This window comes from Manacus vitellinus, unplaced genomic scaffold (assembly GCF_001715985.3).
Source record: "Manacus vitellinus isolate BGI_N305 unplaced genomic scaffold, ASM171598v3 scaffold_56_pilon, whole genome shotgun sequence".
NCBI lineage: Eukaryota > Metazoa > Chordata > Aves > Passeriformes > Pipridae > Manacus > Manacus vitellinus.
Window position 1 is genome coordinate 1405419 of NW_021940660.1, and position 14104 is coordinate 1419522.

Below are 14104 nucleotides of genomic sequence, written 5' to 3' on the forward strand. Positions count from 1 at the left end.
AAAAGCTAATCAAAAGAAACATGACAACTTCCAGATTGACAACCTTTAGAGAAATTTGTAATGCTTCCACTACACTTTTTCATCTTTTATTTGAAAGTCCAGGCTTCTTTGAGCCTAAGCAAGTCTCACGTTTAAAGTGGAGTTTTACTGCTAAAAATCCTCTCTAGTCATTTTATAGAATCATAAAACAGTTTGGATTGGAAGATACCTTAAAGATCATCTTGTTCCAACCCCCCTGCCATGGGCAGGGACACCTTCCACAAGACCAGTTTTTTAGTATGCAAAACCAGATAAAGTAGCTGGAATACCAAAATACGTATTTCTCTGTGATGACTTCATTCAGCTCATCTAAAACAAAGGGGAAAATCTTAACTTATTTCATTATATCCTGAATGCAGCTCTAAATGAGTGCAAGCTGGTAGATAAAAGTCAAATACTATTACTTCATAGTAAAAACAGTCAAAACCAAATACTACAGCTGACTCATGCATATTTGCATTGTTTTAACTAAAGTACAGTTTTTAAGCCAAATTCAGTGAAATTGGTCTCCCATTTGTAGACAGATCCTTCATCATTAAGAGGTATTTTAAGGTAACACACATTATTACATTATGTCAATTCTCTGTTGCAGACGTAATTCGTTCTGATTTGACTGAAATTTTAATCAGCTGCCAGGAGAGCAAGTCCTTCACTGGTGGCATTCAAAACAGGCTCTAATGCTCGAGTTGTCTTGGGAATTAGAACTGACATTATTGTTATAGCTCTGAAAGGAAATACAATGCGTTTTTATCTTGTACAGCTGAAAATGCCTGTTCTCTATGCCTTGAAAATTACAAGAGTAATCTTATTAAACGGCTTCAGACTGTATTTACACTTAAATGAGTAAAGTGCTATATGTAGATAAGCAACAACTTGAACTTAGCTGAGAGGCTTTCAGAACAGGAATTACACTAAAAATCACAGATTTAACCTAAACCAAACAGTTTGAGAAAGAATGTCACCTTCAAATAAAACTATATGGGATATAGACAGGATGCCTGACATAACACAAAGTGAAATCCTCCCACTCTACAGAGCACAGGTAAAGCCTTCACCAGCAGGTTTTATCACACTCTGGGCATCCCAATTCACATGAGATGTGTGGAGAGAGTTTGTCACAGAGAAAAAGTACAAGCTTTTCAGGTGTGCAGAAAGATTGAAAGAACTGGATTTATTCCCTAAAGAGCAGACTGAGGACAGGTACAATGAAGCACTTATAACATGCTGAACAAACAAGGGAGTAAGCTGCTCTTCATATCCACAGTAAGATCAGATAGCTCACTTTTAATCTGCAGCAGGGGAACTTTCTAAGTGTAAAGCCAATGACATTGATAGAAAAGAAGATTGCATGGTATATTCAGAACTCATAGTTTTCCTTCCTTGGGACAAACTTCAGTGTTCTAGGTCCTTCAAGCCTTATTTGTCACAAATCTCATAACAAAATGAGATTGGACTCAAAGGTGTGCAAACCTTAGATAACATAAATACAGACACACATGTAGGTACTGAAAGTATTCTCCTGAACAGGAATCAACAATCACAAAGATAGTATGTTGCTACTTCTTCAGAAAACATAACTTGGAACTCACACTTGAGTAGGCCTTCATCAATTTAAGACGGAATAAAATGAACTCATGTGCCTCAGCACACTACAATACTACTGCAGTAATTGCTAATTTACTTCCTGCTTGAAACATTACTCAGAAAAGTGAATTAGTCCACTTTTAAGTCTGTATTCCCTTAAGTCTAGAATAATAGCATAGTTTAGTTTGGAAAGGACCTCCAGAGATCGTTTAGTCAAACCCTATGCTCAAAAGAGCACTAATCAGGTTGCTCAAGGCCTTTTACAGTTGGCTCTTGTCTATGTCCCAATAGAGAGATCCCAACATCACTCTGGACAGCATATTCCAGTACTTAATTATTAAATGACTTTTTATGAATTTCATTTGCTTTTCATACTTTGGAAGAGGTTACAAAACAGTATGTATATATTCTTAAACTTATCTTCAGGGGAATCAACACTGAATATCAAGAGATGTGCAAAACCACTGCTAATAGAGTAGTTTTACCAGGTCCATCATCACATTATTACAATAAAAACTGCAAATGCTATTCACAAATGGGTGTTTCACTAGGAAACTATGATCAAGTATATTCTGTAGTAAGAATCATGTTAAGCTTTCCTGGATTTTGCAAGTTTAATTTTTCTAAAAAAAATTGTTTTGAATACATTTCTTAGTTATTGTTACTGAAGTGATCTAGAAGCAATTAGATATCCTCTCACATATTAAATATATTTTTTTCTCATTATTTGTCAGGGGTAGAGTTTATTATATCATACAATTACTGCCAAACTGGATTATGGAAGCCTTAAACACTACAAGAAAGATGCAATTGAACTTCCAGTAAGTCTGGCATAAAATTGGTAAAGCCCAGGAATTGTAGATCTAAGTTTTCATACTGGACAACCAGAGAATTCATGAAACGAAATTCAGCTCTGTTTCCAAATCTCACACCTGAAACTTCTGCTTGATTACTGAAGATGATTATATTAAGTTTCCTCTGTGTGCATCTGTGGCTTATCATCAGAAGTTAGCAGGGCTGAGTTAGCCTGACACATATCCAGTTTCTTTGCCCATATTTCACACCTTAACATATTTCACACCTGCTGCCTGTGCACATGCACAGCCTGGATAGTTTATAACCAGTGTCCACCACTTGCCTGTGCCCACCTATACTCCTAACTATAAAGATGTTTTCTGCTTTGTCTCTGAATTCTTATCTTTCTATAGCCCCAAAGAGTAGAATCCTATAAACGTAAAAATAAGCTTTTCATAAAACATACACCAACTTCACTTCCTGCCCTCTTTAAGGACCAATACACTCATTATAGACAAAAAAAAGTCCTGGTAAGATTTTGTCACTAACTTTTTCCCGTAACAAACACATTATAAAGCCATTCTAAAAGGTAAAGTAGATATTCTCCTGGGTTCTCACAGGTGGGAAACAGAGGACATATGCAAAGGAACTAAATAACCTTTAGTCATGTTCTAAAGAGAAAAATTAAGAACAACTAAGGTCATGTGCTTAGTTTTCCTAAAATGTCTAGCTTACTGTTTGTTGCAACAAGGTACACTGAACTGTTAGAAGTACTTGATACAGTCATGCAGCAGAGTATGGCAATTCTTTTTTAAGTACCAGATTTCGTTCATACATTTTTCTTTCAGTGATTTATTTAAACGACTTGAAAGATACAGCAGTGGTTTTGCCATAATGAAAATTCCACTTCTTGTAGCACTTGTGTCTTGGCTCCATAGTTGCTGATTTGCTCCAATATATATTACATAATAAAATGGAATTTCCAGACAGAAATCAGTACTTTACAGCTAGATATATATCAGGGGAAACCTCTTCTACACGTTGGCTGTTAATTATATGCTATTGGTTCTGGACAGAACTACTTTCTGGATTACATTTATCTTCTGTTCCCATAAAGACATTTAGAGAAGACTCTACAGCATACTTCCATTTGATTTTCCACACAACTCTATCCATCTTTTACTCGGACAAAGTGAAACTTTATAACAAGCAAGTAAATTCAGACTCCAGAAGTATCTATATATTATATAGATAGATAGGTAGATAGATGCAATTTTTTTAACATTTTTTCCTAATCAATTTGAAGTTTAAAAGGTGATTTCTGAGGAAGGCGCACATCAGAAATAGCAGAAGCAGCACGTTTGCAAGCCAGAACAATCTAGTATTTGATGGTGAAGCAAGGAAGAATCACCATTTCTAAGGAAAGGTGGTGTAGTATTCAAACTTACATACTGGATCCATATGAAATTCAAGATTATAATAAAATGATACACAAAGAATTAGTAAAACTTAATTTAATCACACTTGGTATATGGAGATCAGATCAATTGCTATTTCTTTGGCTGAATTATTTCAGTATTATTTGACTTATTTCAAGTGAAAATAATCTACCTCCTTTTACTTGTATTTCATAAAGAAAAAACTCCATCCTGTTTGCCAAAAAGCCATCACTTGGAATGCCATATAAATCCTAGGCATAAGATGCAATAGAAACACATTCAATGTAATAAATATATCTCATTTTTAGAAGGGACTCTCCAGCTACATTTCATTTTTGTGGGAAAAAATAGCAGTATTGCAATGCAAGTAGTAAATGAAGGGGGTGAAACTGGCAAAATATATTATTCAAGTGACCTTGTACATAAATTATACAGTTCCTTAGTGCTTTGTCTTCTTCGTCTGTATGAATCCAGATCTCAGTGTTACTCTCATCATAGGCAGCATTTCCCACAGCAGCAGGTAGGGTCAGGTTGTAGGGATGGTGAGGGCCAAGGAAGAGCTCCCCTGTGTCCCAGGGCCCTGCTCACAGAGCTGCTGCCACAGCTGGCACATCCCAGGGGAGCCAGCCCAGCTCATGCTGGTCTCCAGAGCCAACACCGCAGTTAAGACCTCCAGGGGACTTGGGCTTTGTTAAGGGAATTTTCACTCTCCATTAAAAGGTGAATCTTTTTGAAGAAGAAATTTTAAAAATTCAGAAAAGGTTGTTTGTTGGTTGAGGGGGGTTTTTTTGAGGCCCTAAAATCAAACCTTTTGAACAAATGCCCAAGGAAAAAATTTGTCCCTCCCAGACTCCTTCTGTCAGTCTTTTCACTCTCACCCACCTTTCAGTTATCTGTTCAGATACCATCCTCACCACAGGTAGCCCCAGCTCTCCTATCTTGCAGTGTGATACAGATACCTACAATTTAATTAAGTGATCTAGCTACAGCTGGATGTACATGGTGGCTTTGAAATAAATAAGGTATTTCTCTAGCTATCATTTTTCACACACATAGACATACAGAAATTTCCATCCTTTCTTTAGGATTTTCCATAAACACAGACTACCTTGAGGTCTTTATGTATGAAACCGAGGCCTGATATTCTGAAAAGTTCCATTTTCACTAATAATTACACTTAACAAATCTACTAGTACTCTAATTGGTTTTGGAAAGCTTCTCTTTTCATAGCAACCAGAATGCTGGATCTCCTTTCACCAAAAGAATGAACCAAGTGGAAAGACTTTATTTTTAACCTATTCCAACTCCAATACCTCCTCACATCTGAGAAAGCTATCAAGCAATCTACATGGTGTTCCCTGAAAGAAGTGAACTTTAAACATCTTTAGGGGACCCAAATGTTTCATTCAAAATAGTATTAAAAGTGAAAAAAACCCACAAACCTAGTGATTTTCCATACATGTTCCCAATCTTTCGCTCTTCTTCCACCATAAAGCTCCACTGGAAGTGTGGAGTCATGCACAGTGCACAGAATAATAAAAGTGTATATACCTAATACTTGGTCATTATTTTAAAAACTGAACTGTGAATGTGGCATCTTATTTTGTGAAATCTCCAAACACCCCGGAAGGAAGAAGAGCCACCAGTTCCTACTAGGCCTTCCTTAATTTTCTTGTCCCCCAGGGTTCACTCTGTAGACCTCCAACCTACAGCTGGCCTAATGTTCCTTTGTTAGAAGTAACTAGAGGCATTTCACAGATGTAGTGCAAAAATAAAATTTTACTTCCTTGTGACTGAGACAGAGGTGATCTCGCCAATGGATGAGGTAGAGCAAGCTATCGCTGCAAGAAGAAACTTAGTGCAACAGCTACTGAGTTACACACCTTTATGTCCTTTACCTGCAGCAGCAATGAGCATGGCTTTGCAGGAATCTGGACTAGACATGGGTGTTTTGCTGGAGCTTGGTATCTACTTAGACCTCACCTGAGTTAGTCCTCACTGTGTTATCTCTGGCACTTAAACTAGCTGGACATTACCAGGGGAGTAAACAGTGCCCATACGCTCCAATCACCTGGCAAATGTGAGTAAACAAAAGGAGCAAAAGAATAGCGCTTTCAAAATATTTTCAAGGCAGCTACAAAATTATCACAAGGCAAACATTTTCAGCTGGTGGCGCAGAATATTTCATTAGCAGAGATTTGTTTCTCTTCATTCAAGCAAGGCACTGTATTTCTAGAGATCTTTAGTATTTCATAGGTTGTAAATGACATGCCAGAGCCAAGGTTTTAGATATGCACTTTACATTAGTATGTATTTGAGCAGTGTCCTACAAAAATTAAGAATATTTTATCTTCAAGGAATGATTCCTCAAGTGATATTCAAAGTTATTTCTTTAAACAGCAGTGAATTAAAAATCTTTTTTCTTCTGGGTTCATTTTGCTCCAATAAAAGGGTACCAGCTAGTCTACTCCTACTTGTCCATTGGGCAACATTAGTGCCAGACTAGCGGGAATCATGGACAGACAGATGTCACGAGACTTATTCTGACTGTACCTGGAAGATGGATGACATTCACTGTTATCCCGCTTGCAGTTCTCAGGCAACTCTGCTGATCACTCAGTCCTAACATTACCCATGACTGTTTCCTCCTAAGCCATTCCTATGGCCCAGTCCTTTTCTGAGGTCTCTCAGCTAAACAAATAGAAACAGCTGTCAAACTACCTCATATAGTAAAAAAACCAAAAACAAAACTCCCAAACAAACAACCAAAACCAACCAACTAAAACAAACAACCCCCCCCACCAGCCACAACCTGCCTGTCTGTTCCAATGTATTAGCTAGATTTTAGCATGACCCACTGGGTTCATATCTCATTTTGAATTCCTAAATATGGTCAAAGTTTTCTGAAGAAACAAAACCCCCAGTTCAACACATTAAATTCTCTGTTCACCTCTGCTTCTATTACCCAGTGTCCCAAACTGCACCTTCTCACTTAGATTACACAGATTTGATGGAAAACTTCCAGCTTTCATATGGAGAGTGGTCTTTGCCTGACCAAGAAAGTGACTTAGTAAATATTGCACTAGAGGGCATTTCTAAGATTACAGAGCTTATATATTTATAAGATCACCTTCACAATAGGAACTGGTTTAAAAATTCTATAGCTTTGTGTTATTGTAATATTCAAACAAACAAAAAAATAAATCTACCAGAATTACTAATCAAAACACTGAATTCTGGAATATTTCTGGCTTGACCCTTTTCCTCATTTATTTCATGTATTTTAAAGGTCAACGCTAATCCTAGGCAAGATGTTAAATATTTGTGGATGGCTCTGTAGCTCTTGCAAGTAAATTTTATATTATGCCTGCAACTTAAACATGTGTTTAACCTAAATTTTCCACTATGTTCAAATAGTTAAATATTTGCAGCACTGGGACTACTACAGTCATGAAGCACTTTGCTGCCAAAACTAATCACTAGAAGATGAAAGAGTGATTTTTGGATTACCTTCAAAATCAGGGATTGAGAATTATGTGGCCCATACACAACTATTCAACAATTTTTCCTCTCTGCCAAGTAAGAAAAAAGGTTAAGATAACCTCTTACTACAGTGTTACCTGTTGCTTTTTTAAGTACAAGTTGTTTGGTTTGTTTAAGTAGTGCAACAGATTCCACAGATTTTGTTTAGTCTACAGGTCATCTTCTGGGCAACTATTTCAAGAACATATGCCAATAATTAGCTGAATATCTACTGTATGCCAGAGGCTGTAAGAGAAAAAAAAATCCTTCAACTGACTGTAACAAATAGAATAATAATAAAGAAAATATACAATAATATTCTCAAATAAGTATTTTATAGTTATGAATCAACATTTTTTTGCATTGTGAATTAATCACGATCTCAACTAAATATTTCAGAAAACCCTGAAGGCAAAAGATCCAGAGTGCCTAAGGAATGTAGGTGCCTTAATCAGGTTTGAAAATGTGACTGGAGTTGGTTAGTTGGATACTTTGGAAAATTTTATTCTATCCACAATATTCAAGGTACATCATGTTGGTAATTGTATTAACATCTTACATTTCAAGCAAAAACACTTTGGGTGAGCGGTCAAATTCCCTCATATTCTGTAATGTCAGGAAGACATCACAACTTTTTGTGATTTCATGTGAAAATCGTGTGTACTTGCTTTCAAAAGTTATGAGTACCTGCAAGAAAGTTCATGCGTAGGTACCACCAGGAGAACCCAAATTCTACAAAATGCAGAAACAAGTTATCATGGGTACTCTCAAACTCTGATTTCATATTAGCCCCTACTTAGTAACCTTATCCCACCTTAACAGGTCAGATTTTGAGTCCTGTACATGCTGTAACTTCCAGGAACTTATCTACAAAGCTCTCATTTTGGCTTCACTTAATACTCATGAATTGTGTTACTCAGAATGAGTCAAGCGGATGTACATAAACTATATAATTTGCTGATTTATCTTCCCATTCACTTTTTTTCCCCTTTCAGCTAGCTCTGACCAAGCCTGTTAGTCTCCCTTCTGTCTTTTCAGAAGTGCACTTATGAACAACACTAAAATCAACAATGCCATCACCATCTTCTTTCCCATGTCCACACGGTTCAGTTCAGTTCTTAGGTAGAAGTCCCTTTTCCAACATATCTGTTTTATTTAAGATGTAATTAGAAGCATGAGGCAGCTTTTCCCAGTTAATTCTGAAGCATCTGGAGCTGACCACTATTTGCCTTCTGTATGTCAATGTATATGTTCGCAAAATTAAAACCAGACTAAGAGAATCTTTGACCAAGCAAAACGCCAAAAAAGAATTCCAGAATCCACAACAAATCAATGTCTACTTAACAGCACAGGCATCTTCATCTCCTCGAGGGCCTCTGTCTCTACTACAGAAATTAAACCAAAGGCAACAAGTAATAACACCATTGGGGGGATGACAGAGCAGCCTGCTAGTGGACACATTTCCTTGCCTCTGTTTCATTCTTTCTTCTGTCACATTAATTTGTGCAAGCAGTGCCAAGAAGTAGAAGAAAAAGCGTATAAACGGCATCTATCACATCTTATGCAAAATTTTCTAGCTATAGTTGGCACTGAAAGAGAGAATTTACAAACTTGGGGTATATTTTGAAGCTTTATCTATTTTGTTGTGTATTCCAAAGAAAACCATTTGCCCCCCCCCCCCCCCAAACAGCACATTGCACAGACACGAAGTGAATTCATACCACCACATGTTCACCATTAATTCTTCAATCAGTTAATGAGTTCTACTTAAGAACCCTCTAAAAATACAAGAGGGCAGGCGACACTACTCCAGGGTGCAGAGCTCAGGCCTAACCACAGAGAGCCACAGCTGCCCACTGCTGTCCCTCTCCCACCGGATGGAGCTGTGGAAAGCTGGCACAGCTACTCCTACTGTCCCTGAGGGGCTTGGGCAGAGCTGTCTGGGGGAATCCCTCTGCCCGCCTTGTCAGCCAGCTGTGCTGCCTCTCCATCCTCGCCTGGTCTGCTCAGACAGCTTGAGATAGGTCATTAGTGTCATTACTGAAACCAAGTCACAAATATGTAAAAGGGCAGGAGAAATCACAGGCTGCTGATTTTGGTTTATACTTGGTTATAGGGAGAGTCTTGTTGAAGGTTACTCAGGTTATTCTGCCAGACTTGGACCTGTTCGTCCAAATCACACAACAAAGAAACCGATTTTCTTTGTCCATCTCGTTCACTCTCTTCCCCACTGATACCTGCAAGTTCTATTTAGCTCTCAGGAGGATTTTATTAGCAGGAATGTTCCAAGCTCACATTTGTACCAGATGTCTGTGGGGCAGCCGCTGTAAGGAGTGGCCGGAGTCAGTTCCAGACGGTTCCACAGCAGCTCCTCAGTCAGGCATGGCTGAGGCCCTGGGGAAAGCTGGTGGTGCCTCTCTGAAAGTGTATTTAAGAAAGAGTAAAATGCCACAAAGGTAGTGAGGAGTGAGGAAAAAAACTGTAAGAAATGGTCCAGTGACCCCTAAGGTCAAAGAAAAAGGAGAGGAAGAAGCACTCCAGACACCAAAGTAGGTATTTCCCTGCAGTTAGTGACCCCTCACCAGAGCAGTTGGATATTGATTCTTTGCGGGCACTGCTTTTACCAGTGACTTTCCTAATATATTATGAAGAAATCACTAGAAGGTCACTGCCAGCATCCCTGCTAATGATCTGCATTAGCTCTCCTTCAACTTGAGGCTGCATATGTTTATGTTTATCCGTTTGGCACTCTGTTTGTTTATCCTTGTGGGAGATATGGTATCTGCCATCTATGCTTGTCTGTCAAATCCTCTCAGCTGCTACTTGTATGTGCTTGCCAGAGACATCTTATGTGCTGTGCCCTGGTGAGGCTCACTCCTCCTCTGCTCCAGGCAGGCTTCCAACTTTGGCCTCACTATGCCAACTGGAGATCTGCCTATGCAGCTCTGTTTTGTTACTGGTCAATGTCCATTAATAATACCACTTCACATCATCTCACTAATCCAAAAGCCATCATTACTTAAATAAAACACAATCAAAACCTAATAGCATGCCACCCTTATGCTGCTGCATATGTCAAAGCCAAGTCAAGACAAAAAATACCAACCAAAGAAAAAAACCTTTAGAAATAACTACAAATAGAATGTACCAATGTTCAGAGATAAGAAACACAAAATAAACTTAGCATGATAAGTATAAACTCCCTACTAATTAAGTTTTCTAAAGACCAAATTTTAGTTTTATTCATGCTGATGGGAATCTTCAGCAATTCTATGGTTTTCACAGAGAGCCTGGATTTGCCCTGCTGTAGCCAAGATCAGCATGTGGCCTTTGAACTCCATTCTCTCACTTAAAAGTAGCTGATAGGAAGTATGTAGTTATTTTATTCTAAGCTTCCCGACCTTCTATTAACTCTTCTGGCTTTAGGGCAAATCTATTCCTTGGATATCACTTAAATTACTATTACTCCTTTCTTTGGTAATTGAGATTTATATCTAGCAAGACAAATAAACAGTGTGCTGAAACAAATGGGAACAAAACTGATGGTATTTTCTTAAATGTTTAATTTTTTTACCTCAAGAGTAATAATGTTGCCTTTTCTAGTATTCACTAGATATTCCTGTTGGCTCTAGCATAACACTATTCAGCCTTTTACCTTACACAGACATATCTATGGAAACTTAAAGACAGCTTTACCACTCAAGAAGCTTTTCATTAAAAAAAAAGTTCATCTGGGATCACTTTGCTATTTTCAGTTTTCCAGCTCATCACTAGAATCAGAAAGTCTTGGTTGCAAGGAAGAATTTTCCTTCTCCTGTTGAAATTCACAACCATATAAGTCAGCATCACTGTGGTTCTAATCTCAGCTTTCAACTCGAGGAGCTGAACTGTGGTCACTTGTTCTCTGTAACTACCAGAGAATTCAGGAAAACTATTAAGATCAAATTATGCCTTTCCAAAGGCAGGCAACTCACATGGCAATGTGCTGAGCCACCACCAAGGAATGCTCTGGATTCTATTAATACAGGGGCAATTTAGTAGCATTTTCTCTAAATATGCAGCCTTACAAAAAAGCCTTATTTTCATGTAGCTAACACAGCGGAAAATGTGGTTAGAAACTTACTAGTTAAGTATAGTAACTTTGGCTTGAATAAGAGGACAATTATTGTATAGCTTATAATTTCAGAATTAAGTTAGATCATGAAGTAGGCTACTGGTAAAGACTAAGGATTACAATAATACATATTTCTTTGTTACTGACACCAAGAGACCAATTCGCTAATTGTAGTATGCATGCATAAAATGATTAGACTTGGATGCAGTTTTGATGCATGTGTTCCTGACCTGGGTGTTCATCTACATCTTAGTTTTTTCTAAAAATTTCGTTTTTCTTACAGGAATGTATGATAAATATGCAAAAAAAACCCAACCCTAATGTAATACCATATTTTAAGGTAGCAACACCTCACAATCTTTTGAAAGCAAGATTTATAAGCACGTATCAGTTCATTGTAAATGTTTTGACAGGAATTTCCAAACAGATTTCTCAACAGCTTGCTTTCACACAAAGGCATACAAAAATACTGTTATATATAATGAAATGTTTAAGATAACCTATAAGGAGTATTGAATTTTTTAACTGCATATTACATCAATACATCTTTTCCATGGCTAATCAAAACTAGAAAACCATCATAGTAAATCTGCAGCCAGTATGAAGGGTTTCAAACTGTTCATCTAGAAAAACATAGTTTCTCTTTGCAATCCAAATTCTGCAGTGCTCACAAGAACTGTGACCTGTCAGAGCTACTCCGTGTTAAATACCAACCCTCCCCTGCTACACACACAGAGCTACAGTGTGATTTCACTGTGTAAAAATGGAAGAACACTTAAGCCTTTGTAAAGAAACTTGCATTTCTCACACTGAATAGATTACTTTAAATATGCATGAAACATATTGGATCTAAATCATTAGCAAAAATTTGAGAGATATTAGAGTTACTCTGGATAATTTTCTGAAGACTGTAGCTCAATACTCAGAAGCTGACAAAAAACACATAAAAATTAAAAGGAAAGAGATAACAAATGATAAAAATCATTAAAACACTGACTAGATCCCAAGCACACACATTGGAACATTGCTACCTAGTGATCACCTTTCACAAAAGGATGTTTAAGTATCACACTAAATAGATGCAAGGCAGCCAGTTCAAGCAGAACTATGGGATAGTTTCTGGACAAGGATAAGTTTAAAAGATCAAGATTCTTCAGCTTCGATATTAGTTGCACTAGATGTAAAAAATAGAAATTATAATAGAGAAAGTGGTCAGAAATTATTTATCACTTTTTCTTATAATTCAAAAGAGTGAAAGTCACACAAAGAACCAGTCACTATATTTAAAATTAAAAATACGAAATGGTTTTTCACATATTGAATCTTGAAATAGTAGTACTTTTAACTGCAATATTTTGAATGCAAATGTATAAATGGATACAATGGCAAAAAACAATTAAGCAATTGGTATAAAATAGGTTTCTCTGTAGCTTTTAAACATCATGGTAAAGATGTTTTGAAGAGGAAACATCTTCAGTAGCAGAACCCTAGAAGCTGGGACAGGGCACTGGGAGATGGCTTTACACATCTGTAGGCTTCCACTCTGGCCAATCTCTGGAACAGAACTGGTTTTGATGGATGGTGGATCTGACACATTGTAGCCATGCTTATTTTTATATAACTGTGTATGACTGCTACAAAGCATCCAGTTGTTTCAATGATCATACAGGATTTAAATTGTAAGTCTTTAAATTAATCTGCCTCTGGCTACTGTATGCTTCCTCAATAGACAGGAAATCTTCTCTAGTTCCTGAGCAGACACAAGAAGGGTCCTGACAGTAGATAGAGTTTCAGAATGGAAAAAAATGAGAATTACCAATTCAAACAATCAGTTTCCTGTCTTTCAGGAGCCTCGTGCCTTACTGTATAATACAATATAAACATGAGCTGTTTTCTCTTAGCATTTTCATTTCAGTTCATAATAAAATCAGTCATCTTATTCATATTTAAAAAACCAATTAAATTCAAGTTAACACATTACTTTGGAAGTGAGTTTTATGCCAATGATAAAAATGGATCCAAAACGTGCTATTCTATTTTCATTGCATTACATTATTTTTAAAAACTGGTTAAAACAAGTGATTGGCCATTCATGATACTAGGGTACAACATATAAAACAGACATTACAGAAACTGTCAGAAAATAGTTATTTCTAAACTGCAGTTTCAGTCTAAGGCCTGTTTTCTCCCATCTCACACACCGTGCCCACTGCTCCAGGAGTGGGCACAGGAGATAACTGGAGCCATCAGCATAGCTGCAGAGAGCTTCTAAGCCTCTACAGAAAAATCCTGCCAGTGATCTGGGACTCGAGTGTTGGTAAGAGGAGTCCTACCAATTCAGATAGTCAAGCTGCTGGAGAAAAGCAGAAGAGTTGAAAATAGATCTCTGGCACTGCCTGGGCCAGGAATCAGGAATGCAATATTTTTCAGCTGATTTGTTATGGAAGGACTATATAGTCATGCTACATATCTGTGTGTCCAGTGGCTGGGTTTTACTCGATTGCTCCCGTCCCTGGGAAAAATGACTGAAGGATTTATAGGCAGCTCTAGAATGCAAAGCCATAACAGGACAGACTGAAATTACTACAGGCAGAGGAAGGAAACTGTTCTT